The sequence below is a fragment of the Aquila chrysaetos genome, chromosome 9 (assembly GCF_900496995.4).
Source record: "Aquila chrysaetos chrysaetos chromosome 9, bAquChr1.4, whole genome shotgun sequence".
Taxonomy (NCBI): Eukaryota; Metazoa; Chordata; class Aves; order Accipitriformes; family Accipitridae; genus Aquila; species Aquila chrysaetos.
Genome location: NC_044012.1, coordinates 11,644,770 through 11,663,421, shown reverse-complemented (window position 1 = coordinate 11,663,421; position 18,652 = coordinate 11,644,770). Strand labels below are relative to the sequence as shown.

At 42.9% G+C, this 18,652-nt stretch overlaps 1 protein-coding gene across 1 annotated transcript in view; it reads right to left on the bottom strand.

The window, feature by feature from the left end:
* The window catches only part of PEPD (peptidase D), a 177,272-nt gene extending 161,423 nt beyond the window's left edge, over window positions 1–15,849 (bottom strand). The window contains exon 1 of the mRNA XM_030024016.2: window positions 15,764–15,849. The gene's annotated coding sequence lies outside the window, so the exon portion shown is untranslated. The remainder of the gene's footprint in view (window positions 1–15,763) is intronic.
* Between the last annotated feature and the right edge of the window lie 2,803 nt (window positions 15,850–18,652).

The following is an 18,652-nucleotide window of genomic DNA, read 5'->3' as shown; positions in this document are numbered from 1 at the left end:
TCTGTTCAAAACACGCACAAAATGCTGGGGAGCAAGGCTATAGGAGGCTGTTTTCTCTGTGTGTGGATAATATAGCCACACCATCCTGCTAAATAGCTTAGTGCATGCACAAAACTTGATTTGGAAGTGCTGAAACACCACTTCAGATTTTAGGACTATAATTTTAAAAGCTTGGTTGAGAATTCTATCAGAATATGAAAATTACACGGATAAACTTAGCTTCTCTGCAAAAGTGACACATGCTCCAAAAGCCTCCTATTGACATGTTTTCTGTGCTGAATGCTCTCTTGAACTGGAAAAATAGAGCTCCCAACTACAAGTTTCTGACTCCCATTCTGTTATACATACTGTATGTGTGCAGATTATCATAAAAGAAAATTAACATTTTCATAAACCAGAAAGTTTGTGTTAAAGTCATGCAATGGCTATTTATAGTCTTATTACTCTTTAGACCCTGGTAAATAACTACAGTATAACAACCACCAAAAATAATCACATCATGTGACATTATCACACTCCTATTAGTTACAGTGTAGAAAGTGAATAATAACATGGTAAAAATTTCCTCCGTGGCAGCTCTGAAGAGAGGCCAGAAGGACAGAGGAGGAGGATGAAACACAGATCTGAAAGCACAGCACATCCTGCCATCTCCCTGCGTGAAGATTAGTGGCCCACCATGCCCCAGTGGAATTGCTTCACAGTTTTACACTGCACTCAGAGGAAGAGAGCAAAGAAAATTAGGAAAGAAAGTGCCGTTTGGATTTGTATAGTCTCAAATAATATACCTCAAAAAGTTCATGAATTCAGGCTATAATTCTGCCTTAGATTATGATCATGTGAATAAATCATTCCTTCTGGTCTCTGATGGATTTAAGACACCTCCAGCCAGACTCTCAGAGGAATGAGATGCTCACTGTGGGCAGTGAGGGGGTGTTTCCAGCTCTGCGAGTTATATTCTTCATGAGCTGCTTCTCCTTCCACAGCACCCCCCGCCCCCATTTTCTCTCCTCCTTTGCACATACACATACAACACGACAAACTTTCTTCATTCTCCCTCCATGATACTGCATCGTTCTGCTACTTATGTGGAAGGATGAAGCCAAGAGGCCAAAAGTTTTGCTTCATTCCACAGCACAGAGATGGGGGAAAATGATAAATTTATGGCAAATCACGAAGCGTTATCCTGCAAACTGAAGAAGGTGCAAAGCGGAGCCATCTGGCAAGTCTCTCCTTCCTCCCTCTGAATCGCTGTCACTTTTCAAGATCAGCCTGTGTTTTCTGTCAAAAATTGGGAACCCATAGGCCATGGGCTGGGAAATATCTATAGAGTAGGTGGAACGGGGAGGCAGGAAGCTTGAATCCTTACTTGATTCTTTATTTTGTGTTCATTTACTTCCAATCTGCTGCTTCTACTTCTCCTAGGAGAGGGAGAGGAGCTGGCACCCAGCAAGTAGGCAGTCAGTCGGTCCTTTGGCCGTGACCACCAATGCTGGAGTAGTTGGGAAGCAGGACTGAACCCCAAAATTTCCTGGGGGTCCTTCATTTCTGCAAGGTCACGAGACCAATGCACTCAGCCTGCTGCAGGAGACCCCTCCTCTGGGGAAAAAGTATCCCCACCTGCACCCCCAACTTGAAGGCTGCAGCTATTTTGACACTTGGCTCCATGTTACTGCATTTAAGCAAACAAGCTTCTGCAGAGACCGAGAGGAGCGTGAGCACAAATTCAGCTCTTTTGCTGAAAAGCGAATTTTTCTCTGTGTAGGTATGTGATTGTTTAGGCCCTGTTTGAATGAAGTTCATGGATAAGCATGGGTACCCATGACAAAGCAGTGCGCACAGACCTGGGTGTTCTGCATGGGGATAGACGGGTTAGGACATCCACAGTGAGGAGGATCTTCCACATGAGGGATGACAGTGAATCACTTCCATCTGTGATGTAAAAGAAAACCTTGCCATTTCATTCTATGTACTTGATCTCCTCTAAGTACCTTTCCATTTGTCCTATAAATAAATAATAGTTTTACTTTGAGTATGCTGTTCTTGCAGGTAAGTGGAAAAGGCTTGTTCCCTTACCAAGCAGGAGAAACGTATTGGCTATAAGAATGACAACAAGGCAACATTTGTAGAGCCCAGCAAACCCTGGGAAAGAAAACAGAAAAATGATACATAGAGTGGCTCTGAGTTTACTTTGTTTGCTGTTCTTATTCTGCCTGCTCATTTCTGTTACCAATCCAAAATTCTTGAATCTTTAAGGGTAAAATACTGGCTTAACTAGCAAAGCAAAGCTTCGCTGTAATCACAGTCCTGACCCAATTATTTCACTCTGCTGGGCAATCATTCCCTTCCATAGGTGAGGACTGCAATGTAGAGCAGTAGTCTGGAGTGAAAAAACTGCATGAGGGCAGGATCATGCCCTTTTTTTTTTGCCTTTTCCTATACTTGCAACCACCAGAACTGTTGTGATACATACTTTGGATAGGTCCTTGTGAGAATACAGTACATGGAGGCATGTATTTCCATGCATTTGCTTAGGAGTCACAGAGGACTTCATTTATAGCTTAGTACCATATCTCTTCCATTGAAGGACCACTTTTTTTTTTTTTTTTTTTTTTTTTTTTTAAACACAAGCCATAAATTCTTGATCCAAGTACTTAATGCTTAATTGGGACTTGCTCTCATGTCAGAGACTGCATCACAACATAAAAAGACAGAATGTGTCCTTTAAACGCTATGGAAATATTGCCCCTTACAAAGGTGCACAAAATGCCATAGAATGCAGAATACACTTATGTCTCTTTTACTCATACTGAGATCTTTGAATAGTTCTACTGAACATTACCATTTATTTGACTGGGGCAGTATTTACTGCAACATATTCATGCTAATTTTCAGGCAACTGCTTCAGTCTGATTTATGATGTAAGTTCTTTCTTTTTTTAAGTCATTCATGCAGACTTTTCATTAAAGTAGAAGAGAATATATAATGGATTCAATATGTAATGCGAAGATTAGCTTTGAAAATAGACTTATTTCTGCCTAAGTCATCAAATATTACATGTACATGAGTCTAAGTTCTGAGAAAGCCAAGTGAAATAAGAAGTTGCCTCTGAAGATGATACTGTGGGTGCTGGGTATTAGAGAGATTTTCCATTTGTTCAAAGTCTCCTTTCTACTTCTCTACTCAGATCTTCCTTCCCAAATCCGTATATCCTCCCCTTCCATATCCTGCAGCCTCTTTGCCACCTCTGCTCCCCGAGACTCCCTGACATCTCCTTTTGGCAATCTTGTGTCCTCCAGTATGCTTGTCTAAGGTGTGGGAGATATGGTATATGGCCTTCCAATATTTTTGCAGCATCAAAACTGGTAACTAGCCAAAACGTTCCATCCTCATTTGGCAAAGCTTCCACTGAAGTTAACAGTTAAAGAGTCAATGAGTCATTTTGCCTGATTTGGCCTTAAATGCTGTGTACATTAAAATGGAAAAGAAAGCAAGGAGATGCTGTCATTTAGCATCTCAGTATTTGGGTACAAAATTAAGAATCAACGTCTTTTCTCAAATTAGAGCAGACATGAATTCTTAAGAATAAGGCAGAACCTACCAGCAAAACATACAAATGAGTTCTGAAAAGCTATTTCTATTAATAATGAGCCATCAGTCCATCTGGACAAGATTTTTAAGTTCTCAGGGACATTTACAGGCTAATAACTAAATCAAATTGGGTAACAAGGAGATGAAGGAACAGAAATGTTCAAGGCATCAGCTACATTAAATGGAAGCAAATGGGAAGATATTCACAGAAATTATTTTTCAGCAGTTTGCTATGAAGGATCTGCCAAGGGCATAAGGTAAAATTGAATGCTTCAGGAGTAAACCCAACAATGACATACATGTATTTGGATGTCTAGGAATACGTAGCCAAAACGAGCAAACAAATTCATGAAGAATCTGAGCAGTTTAATAATTTGGCCTACAGAATTTCAGGGCCAAGACAACATGCACTGGTGAGCCAAGGTAATGCTAATTAAGTGTAGTTCTCTGACATACTACTACAAAGGACCAAAAAATTGCTCAATTCATATTTGATAAATAATTGATCTGACAACTTTTTTTATTTATTTGGAATAAGGTGCATAGTGATTCACCTTTCTCCTTCACATCTTTATTTTCAGCTTACAGAGCTGCATAAATGACTAGTGAATATATTAATCGAGCGTTTTATTGGATCAGTTTTTGAAAAATGCTTGTAGACATCAACTGTTTTTTCCTTTTCATTTTCTTGCTCACGTCATGCCGCTACACTGAAAGTTACAGATGGCCAGGAGCACAGGAATCAGAGCCTCGGGGAGCCCTCAGCCTTCTTGGTTACAAACAACAGCAGCAAGCACCTCTCCATTAGCAGCGAGGAGAAGGCTTCAAACACACTGGTGGCAACCCTGACTCCATCCATCAGGACCATTCCCCTTTTACCCTAGGAATACCCAAACCACTGCAATAGTCTTGTGAACAAGAGAAAGTATATTTACATACTGCCAGAGCCTGAAGTATTCTAGTGACTGAAATTTCAAGAAGCTTAACACTTTGCATTTATTTTTAATGTTACTCTGTGTAAAATCAGAACCATTAAAATTCTTTCTGTGAAGATATTTCAGTAGAAGCTTTGCTGGTAAGATGAGAAGATGCCTGTTCTTTAATCCCCCACATCTTTGCTCTATTTTTCCTGCTCTTCTTGTTGCGTTCGGTTCCTTCACTACTAGCTCAGTAAAGCAGAGCATGAGGCTACTGGTTGTTTAAATATATTTGGGGGAAAAAAGCAAACCCCCTACAAAACCCTAACTAACAGGATTGCTGTAAGCCCTGAGGAGCTGCAGCATTGCCTCTGCGCGTAGGTGGCCTGAGCACATGGCAGACACAGCAAAGCACCAGAAACCTAAATACTACCACAGAGTTGAGGATCAAACTCAGTTCAAGTGCAAGCAAGTGTAACTACATCCAAATCAGTAGCTGCGCCTGCTTTTCCCAGTACGGTTTTCTGCCAAATGCGTGTACCAGCAGCACGTCCCCACAGCCAAGGCTGGCTGGCCTTCCAGAAGGCCCTGCTGGCCAACAAGGAGGGACTGTGCTGGCAAGCTCAATTAGCCAAAAACTGCCGTTTTACAAATGTTGTTTAGCAGTACTGTTATTGCTTCTGTTCATTGTGGGCTAGGAGGTCTGTACTGCTTGGGAAAGGCTCAAAATTATGAATTCCTACACAAGCGACATGTTTGCATGACACACTTGCATGTCACCTTTCCTCTGCAGGGAGCGAGGTGAGGACCAGATGAGAAGCTGGAACTTCAGCAACGGGCATAGTGCCCCGAGATTCCCCTCTGAAGCCCTAGTACAGCAGGTACTACATGTGGAAGCTTGCAGGATGCAGAAAATCAAACAGCAGTACAAACCTTATCAAAGCCCAGCTCAAAATCAGTGAAGATTGTGCCATGCTCTTTTTTAAAGCCTTCTGTTCTGCATGGCGTACATTACAGTGACGTTGGGTCAAATCCTGAAGCAGATCAAAGCTCAGACTGACTATTCTCACATGCAGATCCTACTTCAAATAGAGAAATCGGAGAAGGGGAACGAGTGATAAAACATACTCCAAATGCCAAAAGTCATCCCCCAGCTACTGCTGAGCCAGAGGCGCAGTTTAACTTGCCATGACACGCAGGGAGCAACAGCATCACTTGAACAAGCAATCTAACTTTAGTGTTTGATATTGCTTAATCATAATGAATGATGCTCGGCCTGTCTACCATGTGTCCCCCAATCAGAGATTCTTCACGCTTTTACAGCAGGCCTACTCATCTTTCTTCCTAAAACAAATAATCTCTCAGTCTCATTGTAAACCACCAGTGACACTTAGTATTCTGATCACTCCATGCAAGTCCACCTGGTATATAGTGTTTTAAATCCAAGCACTGTTATGGCTATGCATTTTCACTAGCTTCATGGTACAACACAATAGCTCTATTCAGTAAGAAGTAAATCTAAATTCCAATCCTCAACTGATGAGGTTTATATAGTTGGGTTTGGTTTTTCCTTTTTGACTTTTATGCATCTTGAAACCACATCTGTCAAAACATGTTAACTAAACAATGGGATACTTAAACACTTGCTGCAATATCAAGAAGCTTTTTCTTCCTCCCATTTCACTGGTTACAAACCTTTTTGATCTTAAACAGTGACAAAGGATCATTGAAAAAGTCCCCACTGCCTGGTAATGTCTGGAAAACGCTATTTATCCTAGACAGTTTATCAATGTGTCATTTAGCTCAAGAAGATTATAAGAAGGGATGAAACACAGCAGCTCCAGAGGGACTTTCAGAAATCCTGACAACACCCCCGCTTGGCTCCTGGTTTGTCTGCCCCCACATCCCTGCAAAAAAGGATCCTACCAAGATTTTTACTCTGCTGCTGTACGGATGGAGCTGTGCAACACACCCTTTTGCTTGGCAGCGGTTGAAATCTCCAACCTCACTTCCCCTGAACATGAGGTGTGATCCCAGACCAAGAGGGATCAAGAAGCACACAGCACTCCAGCAGCAAAGGGAAGCAAAATATGGGGTCTGCTCCAAGGAGCACTAACGTGACCTGGAGTTTCTGCAGGGACCCCGAGTCCTTTGTGAATGTTTTTGCTGTTCTTTAGGCTGAAGTCATTGATAAAAGCGGAAGGATAGATGTGAGCCTAGGTCTGCCTAATCTGCCAGGTCTAAATGATGTATTGATAAAACGATAATAATTTCCTGTAATCCTGGAGGCTCTCCTTACACCTAACTCCCCTCATTTACCATTGTCCTGCTCTCCTGGTTGTAGGTACTGCCCATACTTCCCCATTAGCCTCTCTAGAAAACTTTTGTGTCGCATAACTCCTTGGTGTGATTTATAAAGCTATCTAACTTGTTTTCTTCCTAGCGTATCTTGTGTAACCTATTTGTCTTTTTATCACAGCATCTTATCTGCCCCTTATTTGCTGTAGCTATTTATCAAAGAGTTACAATAATATCTATTCCTCTAACGTTATTGATGCGGATGCCTCCACAGTCAAAACCTCAGCTTCGTCACAGGCTGGCCATACTGCTGCGGTGCTGACAGAGGATGGGCTGCGGAGCAGCGGCACCCCGACCAACAATCCTGCGGGGGAACTTCACACCCCCCCCACCTCCGCCTTATCAGCTTGTACGCACACGCCTCGGGCAAAACATCTCCGGTTTGCTCTGTACAGCACCAAGCACAAGGAGATGCCCCGCCGTGTCTATGCACCCAGAGAGCAGCAAGACAACTAGCATAGACCCACCATCAGCCGTTTTCTGCAGCTGATGAGAGTTCGCTTTGACTTTTGGAGACTGATTCGCACTCTCTACCTTAGCTTGTCTATTGTAAATGAGTTATACTGGTATTTTGCTGCATGACAGAAGATTTACAAGGCTTAGATCATTCAGTATGTAGAGCCCTCTAGAGATGTGCTTAGTTTTATTACTCTATTGCCAATGCTATTGCTGCGATAGTTGCGGTTACTTCTAATCAAATACCATGCTGTTCTCATCAGTCAGTGACAGCTTTTTTTGGTTAGTTTTGGGTCTAATTTGCTAATTAACATCAGCTTTAAGAGGTAATAAAAAGCAAAATAGCGACAAAAATATTGATGTTTAATATTCAAACAAGGTAACAGGAGAAAATGCTTCTTAGGGTGCACGTATATTTGTATACATGTGCACACATCTGGGGGTGGAGAGATGTTTCAAGGTGTGTGGTCAGTAAAGCATCTTCCAGGTATTAGCTCTCCCAGACAGAAGGGGTTTGTGGTGTGTGCTGGGAACGCAAAGCACAAACTCCTTCAGAGCCTCATTCTGTGTATTTAATACTGGAAGTTGTATAAAACTAAAATCCATCAAGCTGTGTGTTCTCATCAAGAGATCTCTTGAAGCTTCTCTGAAATACAGAGATGCCAGTCGTACCACCCTGAAAAAAGCCAACAGGCATGTGCAACCAGGCTGCCTAAAATGCCCTATGCTTTCACCAGCCAGGAGATGCTCCACGGGGTGCCTCGGGCGCTGGGAACTGCTGCAGGCAGAGCAGCGGTCCCTCAGGCAGTGCCTGCTACCACGTGCTGCCCAGCTATGTATTTGATAACAAAACTCTCTCCTGTCAGTGGCTGCTTCATGCTCTGAAGCCAGGGGGTTTATTTCTAATTGCACACACACACATTTATAAATATACTTTAAGCACACATCTTACAAATTTCTTCTATTTATTAAATCTTCTCTAATGGTGTGAATTCTCATTAGTCACATAAATCAATGCCTCACTCCTTTTCCCGTGAACATCACTATATGTTGATACCCAAAAGCCGTGAGTTCCATGCACTCATGATGTATTGTGATAAAAAACCCACTAGTTTTTACATTGTTGTCTTTCAGTGCAATTTAACGTTTCCCTGTCATTTGATTTTTTTAAAACAGCAAATAGGAAGAAATTTGACTTCAAATTCTGATTTATACATTAACTCCTACTAGTTTTCTTCAGAACTAGCTAGTCTTGACCTTCTAACCCTGTCTTTACACAGAAACTTATCTAATTATTAGCAATACAATTCTCATTTACCAGATCTATCAGGTACAGAAAAATCTCAAAATGGGCAAGTGTCCTGGTTTCAGCTGGAATAAAGTTAATTTTCTTCTTAGTAGCTGCTATAGTGCTGTGTTTTGGATTTAGGATGAGAAGAATGTTGATAACACACCGATGTTTTAGTTGTTGCTAAGCAGTGTTTATACTAAGTCAAGGTCTTTTCAGCTTTTCATACTGTCCTGCCAGCAGAGGCTGGGAGTGCACAAGAAGCTGGGAGGGGACACAGCAAGGACAGCTGACCCAAATGAGCCAAAGGGGTATTCCATACCATGTTATGTCCTGCCCAGTATATAAACTGGGGGGAGTTGGCTGGGGGGGCACCACAGCTTGGGGATTGGCTGGGCATCGTTTGGTGCGTGGTGAGCAATTGTATTGTGCATCACTTGTTTTGTATACTTTATTATTATTTTCCCTTCCTTTTCTGTCCTACTAAACTGTCTTTATCTCAACCCATGAGTTTTAATTTTTTTTCCCCCAATTCTCTCCCTTGTCCCACTGCAGGGGTGGGAGGGAAGTAAGCAAGCAGCTGCACGGTGCTTAATTGTCAGCTGGGGTTAAACCATGACAGCAAGTGACAAGCATGAGAGGAGTACTAAGAAAGGAAATGAGGTGGAGGGGTTACAAGTAAAGATACAACAGAGGTACAGGGAGAACAGCAGAGGGTGAGAGTAGCAGTGCTTTACTAGTTGTAAAGGGTTTAACGTTTTTTCCAGCGCGGGCACCAAGTAGCAGAAAGGAGGCGGTGAAAGTAAAATAAAAATCAAGATTTGGGAATGGATCCTGGTCAAAAGAGCTGGGAAGTCCAGAGGAGGAAGAAAACAATATTTCCTGAAGAGAGGCGATTATATTGTACCCCAGGGAAGACTCTTGTCCAGCTGCAAGGCAGACTAAGGTCCTACCAAGGGTATAGCCGCCCCAGGCAAGCGCTCCCCGAGGAGGCTGCCCTTGGCAAGGGCAACATTTAAACCACCTTCTCTCTCTTCAGCTCATCCATCAAGAATCACTTGTGGCCTAATGTTGAGCCCTGGGGTATCCCATAAAGAGAAGGGCTTGCATAGGATGGGTATCACTAGACTTCTATGGTGAATACATATTGACTAAGTGGCCTAATGCAGGCAGAGCAATTCCAGAGCATCTGCCAAGGCCCAGGGACTTTTTGATACATGTAAGAAAAGTAGGACAAATTAAAATCCCCCCATTACTTCCCACTCCGTGCCTATAACGCCTCAAGGGCCAAAGGACAACTGCAATCCTGGGATATAAAAGGACCGACTCCTGTGGGAATTTGCTGCAATGCTGAGGATGGCTCAAATATCCTCCAAGCTGAACTTCCCTCAGCATCATCAGCCAGCCAGGGACTGGGCCACCATTAGCACATGTGCCATCTGGGGAATGCAATTTCCCCACGCAGAGGGCTCTCACAGCAGATTTGCTGGAAGGAAGATGAATCAGACTGAATTGGGACACTGGAGGAAGGATCCCACTACAGTTGTGAGAGGCCAAGGGCAGAAACTAGAAGGGGGATGTCAGGACCTGCAAAATAGTCTCCTTTAAATCTTCCACAAAGGCTTCCTCATGCACTGGCTGAGCCCACAAAAATTGAGACGTCAGAGAGATGTGGTCAGGCCTGAACAAGGGGAAACAAAAGGCACTATTTTATCTGCAGCAGAAAGGCAGTGGGATGCTTCAGGTACCAAGTGACCTGACCGGAGAATACAATAAGCATTATGAAGCCTGCAGTAAGGAGGGAGAATAATTTCTTCTTTTCAAAATCAAATTCAAGTAGAAGCAGCCTTAGCAAAAGCCACTTTATATAAATTAACACAATTCTTCCATATATCACAATGACCGGTTAGGCCAGGGCACTTTCATTGTCTGCAATTTCCTCCCAGCTGCAGTCCTTTGGCTTTGCCGTACACAGCCACGTGCGACAGAAACGCAATAGAGCGGCTCGGCATGAAGACAAGGGCTGTCTGTGATACTTACCAGTTGCCTTCAGCCTCCTAAATGGTAAATGAGGGCCAGATCATCTAATTAGTCTACGCTGACTTAGCATAGACTAGAACAAAGGATGGAAGTGACTTCAAGACACATTTATTTCTGTGCGATTGCTGAGCAACTCTGGAGGAGCAGGAGGGCACTCAGCAGCAAACCCGCGGTGCGCCCACCACAGGGTCTTCCCCCTGAGCTCCCTGCCCGTCCGTGCACCGTGGCTTTACAGAGTGCCTGATCCTACCAGGGCAGGCATTAACAAATTGCAAAGTAGGCTGGAACAAGGCCAGTGAAGTCACAAAACACGGTATAACTAAGAAATTTGGCAAGTAACTGAATAATTGGAGGAAAACCAGGAGTGTCGTACTGCTGCTCAGCAGAGGTGAATACTGATGATTTTGAGGCTTTCTTTTGAGCAATAATCTCCATGAAAAGGTCAACACCATGTAGATGGTTAGCAATTAAGACCTCTGATGGAAGTAACTATCACCATCTACATTAAGGGAAAAAAAAGAAAAAACAAACAAACAAACAAACAACCCAGACCCAAGGGTACTTGAGTAAGTTAGATCCTTCCGATTGCTTCAGCCAATTAGCTCCTGAGGCAAATAGCCTGTAGGTCCTTACGTGGAACCAGTCAGGGATATCATTGGGAGGGACCAGTCAGGGATATCATTGGGAGTTCACCTTCGAGAAGTCATGGAGGAGGCACAGGACAATTGGAAAATGACAGTGCCTGTGCTGAACACGGGGGAGGATGGCAGAGTGAGGAATGAAAGGGCAGTCAAGAATGCTGGAACAAATAAACAAGTGATTTGTAAGGCCATGGAGGACATGAAGGAGATGAACAGCACTGCGCATGAATCTGTCACGTAAAAATAATGTCAAAACAATATCATTTAATTTTCCAACAAGGTAGCAGACCTTGTGGCGAAGGGAGAAGGGTAAATGTCATACTTCACCTAGTAAGACTCTGACACCGTTTCCCATGGTATTTTTATATAAACTGTGGATACACAATGTAGATTAAACTACCGTAGGTGGATGCAAGAAAGACAGGGTGACTTAAGCCGGGGAGGAGTTATTGATTGTTTACTGTCAAAATGGAAGGATGCACAAAACAAAGGTATTCCTTGGGGATTTGTCCTGAGCCAGCTCTGTTCAATGCCATATTACAGTGACCTGGAAGGTAGGATATAGAGTATTCTCAGTACATTTGCAAATGACCCCCAGCCAGAAGGGACTGCAAATGTGTGGGAGGATAGGATCAGAATTGCAAATGGTCCCAACAAGCTGAGGAACTAGCACAAACAATAGGGTGCATTTCAATTAGAGCATGCAAAAATACTCCACTGCAGAAATACAGGATGGAGGAAAATTGATTAGTTGGAAGATCTTTAGAAAAGGATCTAGCAATTATAGTAAATTACACTGAGTGGGAATCAAGAATGCCACAATTTTGAAGGAGACAAACATGCATGCATAAATAAGGGGATAGTCTGCAAGTCATGAAGAGTAACAAGGCTTTTGTTGGGAAAGTTTAGCCAGTGTGGGGCATTGCCCCTCAGGAGAGACCTGGACCACTTGATAAGTGTCTGAAGGAGAGTAGTGGGAAAGGTCAAAGTCCAGGAAATGGGCCTACATGGAAACTGTGAGTGAGTATTTTTGTTCAGCCTAATGTTCTGGTGCAAAGACACGAGGAATCAAATGCTTTCTTTGTCCACTGCTGGCAGAATAGGAAGCAGTGGGAACCCAGCATCCCTGGCCCCGCACAAAGAGAGTGGCAGCAGAGCTGGTTAATACAGACACTGGGGAGGGGGTCTTCTCTTAGAAGAAAAAAACAAAACAAAACAAAACAAAAAACCCCAAAACAATACAAAACCACTCAGATAATCTGAAGCCAGTTTAGCAGGTGCTCACACAACTACTTTAGACTTCAAATAATCAATCCTGATGAGAAAGGCACCGCCAAGATCAGCATACAATCATCAGGGAGTGTTAACCACTGAATAGTTGAGTTCAAGGTGTGCCAGTCAATCAAGGGGAAAAAAATAATGAAAAACATATCCCACTTCAAGGATAAAAAAAAGCCACGATTTGTACATTCAGGTGATTGCAATATTATTAGAGAGGTCATCACACTGAATATTCATCGATTGCCCTAGGCAAGGGCTTAAAGTGGTCAGAGAAGTCTCTGACTGCCCAGCAATATAATTTTATTTGTTCTTAATCAAATTTTAGGATCAGGCAAGCTTGTGTAATTGCACTTAAAATGCTCCCTTGCTGGACATCTATCCCGTTCAACCTCACCTCTTATTGTCTAGCCTTGTTTCTTGGGGATTGCTTTTGCTTTAGCTGCACAGAGCCTACTTCAAAGCCTACGGAAGACAGCTTCTTAAAACGCAGGCAGTGGCAAGGAGCCCTTCATCACCATCCCAAACCCCTCAAACTCCTGCAAACCATCAGAAAGGTGAAGCACTTTGAGAGCAGTGGCTGTTTAGCTCAAGCACACCAGCACACTACTGCAGCCACCAGGACCCACCTCGAGATCCAGCAAAGTGCAGTGCCCTTGGCCACAGCAGCCTGCTCGGATCCAGCACAGGCATCACCAGTCTGGAGCGGCATTGAACCATCTAGACACAACTGTAACGAGTCAAACTTGTTTCTAGCAAAAAACCCGCAAAGCCCAATTCACAACCACCTTGCTTTTTGCTGCTTATAGCCATAATGATGATACTCACCCTGAGAAACTCCCACATCTTACTCTGACAGTAATACACAGTACTGTAACATTAATGAATTAGCAGTAAGAGAAAACTACTCATTTGGAAGAAGGCTTCTGGAACAATATAAAGCTGCAGGAAACCTGCCTGATTTGGCTTTTGGCAGGTTCTGCTACTAGCTTTAAATTAACACTGCAAGTGTTACCAACTGATTCTCTATAGGAACTAGCTGAGTGAACCTGAGCACACCTGTAATTGCATGTTCAAGTTACACAGACCTCAGTTTTCTGTCTTAGAACAAATTAGGTTTATTTTTAGGTTTTTGTCTCCACCTGAATCCAAAGCTCCAGCCACAGCATTGTAATGTTAAACCCACAAAGGTCAAAATCAGAAGAAAATTATTGCACCAGCCCTTATGAAGTGAAACGTGCATTTTACAGAGCTCTGTTGGTAATGTTTTGTTCTGCTTTTCTGTTCTTTCACAATTCTCTGTGCAAAGAGACTATTTTGACATGAGCATTGTATTCTGTGAATGCTGGATAGGAACAACTTCTCCAATTTACACAAGCTTTTTAAAACTAAGATTTTTTTAGTATGATCTTCATCCCTCCCATGTCAACTTAGCAGTGATTGGGAAAGGCTAATTGGGTTCTTTGTGTTTTCTTTACATCTTGAGTATAATCATGAGGAACTATTTGTTTTGCCAGATCAAGGTAGCTTAAGAAATACTGTAAGAGCTAAGGAGATTTTAAAATTATTACATTTTCTGTGTTCTTAATAATCTATGATGAATAGGAGGAAACTAAAATGTGGTAAAAGCTTGTGGAAAACTGAGAACTTTTAAAACTAAAATTAAGAACTCATCCAACATGCTTATTACCATTGCCAAGAGCAATCTGGAAGTCAAAGTTAACAAAAAATCTCACCCCAAGTTATCCATGTCTCACGCACTGTCAAAACCGCTAAAGTATATCAGATCTTTCAGTCAGCTCTAATTAAGAGTATTTTGGAGACAGAAACAGAATTTAATTCCTCCTAATCTTGGTAGCACAGAACCTGCATTTTCTCTCAGCTTTTCTTTCTGCATCAAACTTTGCCGTTTCACCTATCAGCTTCATAGCCCCCATTCCCAGGCTCTGCTGTCCTTTGTGGTACTCTTCTGGAGGCTGGCATTCACCAGAGACATTCAGAGCAGACTTTAGACTGTTTTTACTCCCACCAAGAGACCTACCCAGGGCTAAAGAAGCAGAAAATTGGGCAGCCATGTAGGCAGTTTCAGCAGTGTCTCCATTAGCAAGTAATTTGGTTCAGCTGGAGTGGGTTTGGGAGACTAAAGCAGCAGGTGCTGATACCCTTCATATCTCCAGCATGTGGGGATTGTGGGTTTAATTTGGATTAGATTTAGCTTGATCACCTAGAACAAATCTTCCCCTTGCTCAGGGAATCAACACTTTCTGAAGAGAAAAAGCATTTGGTACACTCCAAAATAATCTTACGGTCCACGGTGCAGTTCAGATCCCAACGTCCCATTAAACACTAGAGACCATCAGATGGCTCACCTCAAAGCACGCCGCTGCCCCTACCTAAACCACCGTGTTAAAGTCCTATCTTCCTCACTTCTCCTCTGTCCCAAATTGTTGGGAAGTTTCTTAAGGTAATTGGGTTCATTTTGGGAGGAATGCTGCAGATGCCTTGAAAATAGGGGTATCATGCAAATCTAACAATCTCAGTTATGAAGCGCCTTAATTATGCACCACTGCTCTGCATTACATAGGTCTAACTCACATTTGAAATGCATTCAGCTTCCAGCACAAACATTAGATTCAATTACCATATGATTTTTAAGAAACGGTAACATTGCCAACTAGCAGAAGTCTACCTGAGCTATTTCAGCTGGTTTTGATTAAAGCAATAGTGCACGTTTCCCTTCTCTATGCATTACAAACTTAGCCTCCTTCCTCTTAGCTACAAAGTTGAGATCTAAGGCGGCAAACCCCCCAAAGTTTACAGAGAAAACCACCTTGCCTTATAATCTCAAGATACGAAGAAGTAAATTTCCAGTGTAGTGAGTTACCCACCCAGCTGCATTTATTATGTGTTAAAACTCCCTGTGCACCAAGCAGAAAATTTGCCCCTAAGCATTTTTTTAATAATTTTTTTTCCCACCTTGAAAACTGCCAGAATACTAAACAGATTTTTAGGAAATTGCTCTCAGTGGTAAAAATTCACCATCTGATCTCCAAACAGAATTATAAAACTGAAACACAGAGGCCAGATACAGCCCTCTAATTAGGAGTAGGCAGTGATTTTCTGGCAAAACATGTTTTGTCAGAAAACGTCAATTAATCAACTTCCCCCCACCTCCCCCCCAAAAAAGGAGAATTTACCTATTTCATTGAAACGTTCCCTGAGAAAAGCCTGGGTGCCAGCATGGACAAAGCAGGCTGCTTTCCCGCCTGACTCCCAGCAGAAAATGGAGCGGGAGGTGCCGGGGTGCCAGGCTGGGACTCTCCTGGCCGGGAGCCCTCCCAGTCTCCTATGTGTGCTATTTACTGAATAATTAACCATTTAGTGGCCCCAAGAGCCTGTAAGGCAGCCCAGCAGTTCTACCACTCTTGGAGAAGCAGCAAATTAGAAGGTTGTCTCCTCTCCTGCCCTAATTATAAACCATCGGGACTGGGTGCTTAATACTGGTGTACTGGTACATGGCTCAGTCCCAGTGTTCTCAGTTTGAATCACTAAGTGAAATTATTGTAAGTCACCATGGGCTTTGGCTAAGTACAGAGGGTAGCTTTGGACTATGGCAAGTTATTTAAGGATAGTAAATAATACGGATTTGTCATTTCTTCTGCAAAATGTGAGAAAGGCTATCTGCCAATCTCTCCCCTGCTCGCAGCGCTATCAATATCCCACTCTCTTGACTAGACTTTGGCCAATACATCACAAACTGATGCTCATGGTTGAAATTCATTAAGCGATATGTCTGGGTTGCTTCTTCTGCAGGAATGAGATTTTCTTCTGCAAACCAAGAGGTGATGAAAATTCCCTTTGTAAATACCAAGGTTGCTTGAAATCTTTCCTTCTAATTTTCTTTTATGAACACGTTGGGGAATTTTTGTGTGGCATGACCAAGGGGAGGGTTACAGAACAGGAAATGGCAGATATTTTTTTTTTTCCCTCCTGAAGAAGTCTGCTTTTTATGGGAAAGCTGAAAACATTTTAATTTTCTCCAGTTCTGAACTAAAATTATTTATTTTTGTAGCTTCTTAAGGCTTCTACAAGAAATCAAAATTTTTCTTCCAAAAAATAATCACTTTGCCAAAGCAGGACAGTGAAAGGAATGAATAGCAGCCTGTTACTGACAGCTGCACCCCTCAGCCCTGCTCAGCGCATTGTGCACATCAGAAAGACAAAGATGTGAAGAACTATTGATCACTGCTGCTTAAACGCACTGAAACTCTGAATTTAACAAAAGCACAGGCCCGACACTGGAAACTTCTGTATGTTCCCAAGACAAGCACATTATAAGCATGGCTTGTGGAGACTTGCTCATGGTGCCCCAAGTTTAGTTACTTTCCCCAGAAACAAACCTGCCTTGGTCCTGTTGCAGGTTATAATCTGGGCCATCCAAACAGGCTGTCACTTAATGTTCAGCTTGGAAAACTTTTATCATGTCCATAAAGAATTAGATTGTGGCCACTGCACTCATGCTGAATCAAACAGGAATTATAAACAGTCAGAGCAAACCTGAAATAATGCCTTGCCAGTAACCCAGCCACATTCTTTTAATTCTCTCTAAATCTCTGTGCTCATGGAAATCCCACAAGAGAAAATCTAAATAAATGAATCATAATTATAAATGTTGTTTATGTAATTGGTAAATGATGCAGAGATAAGTGAGCACTGCTTATTCCTACACAAACACAAATTAAATATGGGCACTGCACCAAAGATGTGCCCTCTAGTACTCCAAATCTAACAAGGTTCAAAGTTTAAAATCGCAGCCCACTCCTATGATTTGCATCTCTTTCTGTCATACCAACCCTTCCCATCTAAGCACCTCCATATACCAAGGGTCCCAAACTGGAACTGTGGATCAGGTATTTTCAAGAAAACATAAGCAGCACATTTTTCACTTTGCAAGTAAAAAAGGAAAGGGCAAGATAATCCGTCAGCAAACTGACCCCTTATAGGGATCATAGGCAGTCCCATTACTGCTATGACAACTAGCTCAGCTGCGAGCCAAATGCCTGGAAAAGGCCAGCCAAAAACCCATCAGTAAAAACTCATTTATCACTGCTAAAGGAAAAACCAGCGCTGCCATCCGAGGCCGGCATCCACGGAGCCGGCCAGCCCCTCTCCACAAAGGCCGGGCTCCAGAGCACAGCTCCGCGCCGCAGAGCGAGCCTTCGGGGCTCGTCAAGGACCCGCTCCTGACTGGAGACAGCCATGTTTCTATTCAAAACAAAATCTATTAAAACAGAAATAATTAGCGCAGGGCGCAGTCATTGGGAAAGCTCAGAGGTTAGCATGCTGTCGCTGAGTCACTCTGAGCCTGCTACACAGCGAGGACTCGCAATGCATTGATTTTAATATTTTACCAAAGGAACTTCAGAAATTCAGAAGATGGTGGAGCGATGAAGCCTATAAATAGTAACAAGCAGGTTGTTTGAGCACATCCTAGCTTTTTTTTCAACTCTGTACTCCAAGGAAGCACAATGCATCCATACCTTTCTTTAAAAACATCTTTTTTAAGGACTTCAGTGCTGGTGGAGGTGCTGGATTGACAGCTCCGGAGATTCATTCTGCTGTTTACCCACTGAACAGGCATAATGCAGGCAGCACAAACTTTGCTGAGCCTGCCCTACCAATGTGCCTTTGGCACTTATTAAAAAATTTAACACCCTCAAATACATTGTATGCATTGCAAAGGAAAGCAGGCTAGAGCACCCAGCATCTCAGCCGGCAGCAGCGACCCACTTTACGGCTGTGCTAATCACACACAGATTGACATCGTATGAGCCTCCAACGCCCCAGCGTTTTCGCATGACCTCACGGGCAGTGAGAGAGATGCAGATATACTATTACTCAGTATTTCTGGTGTGTTAACGTTAGTGCTAATGCACCGCTGAGCCCCAAGGAGGGTTTTGGAGCAGCTCTTTGCATCAGACTAAGAGCACCGCGTGCCCCCCTCCGCAGACAAGGCTGGGGCAATATTCCTCTCCTGAGGAGAGGCAACAGCATTTCTTCCCTACCTGCCCTGACACAGAGCACCG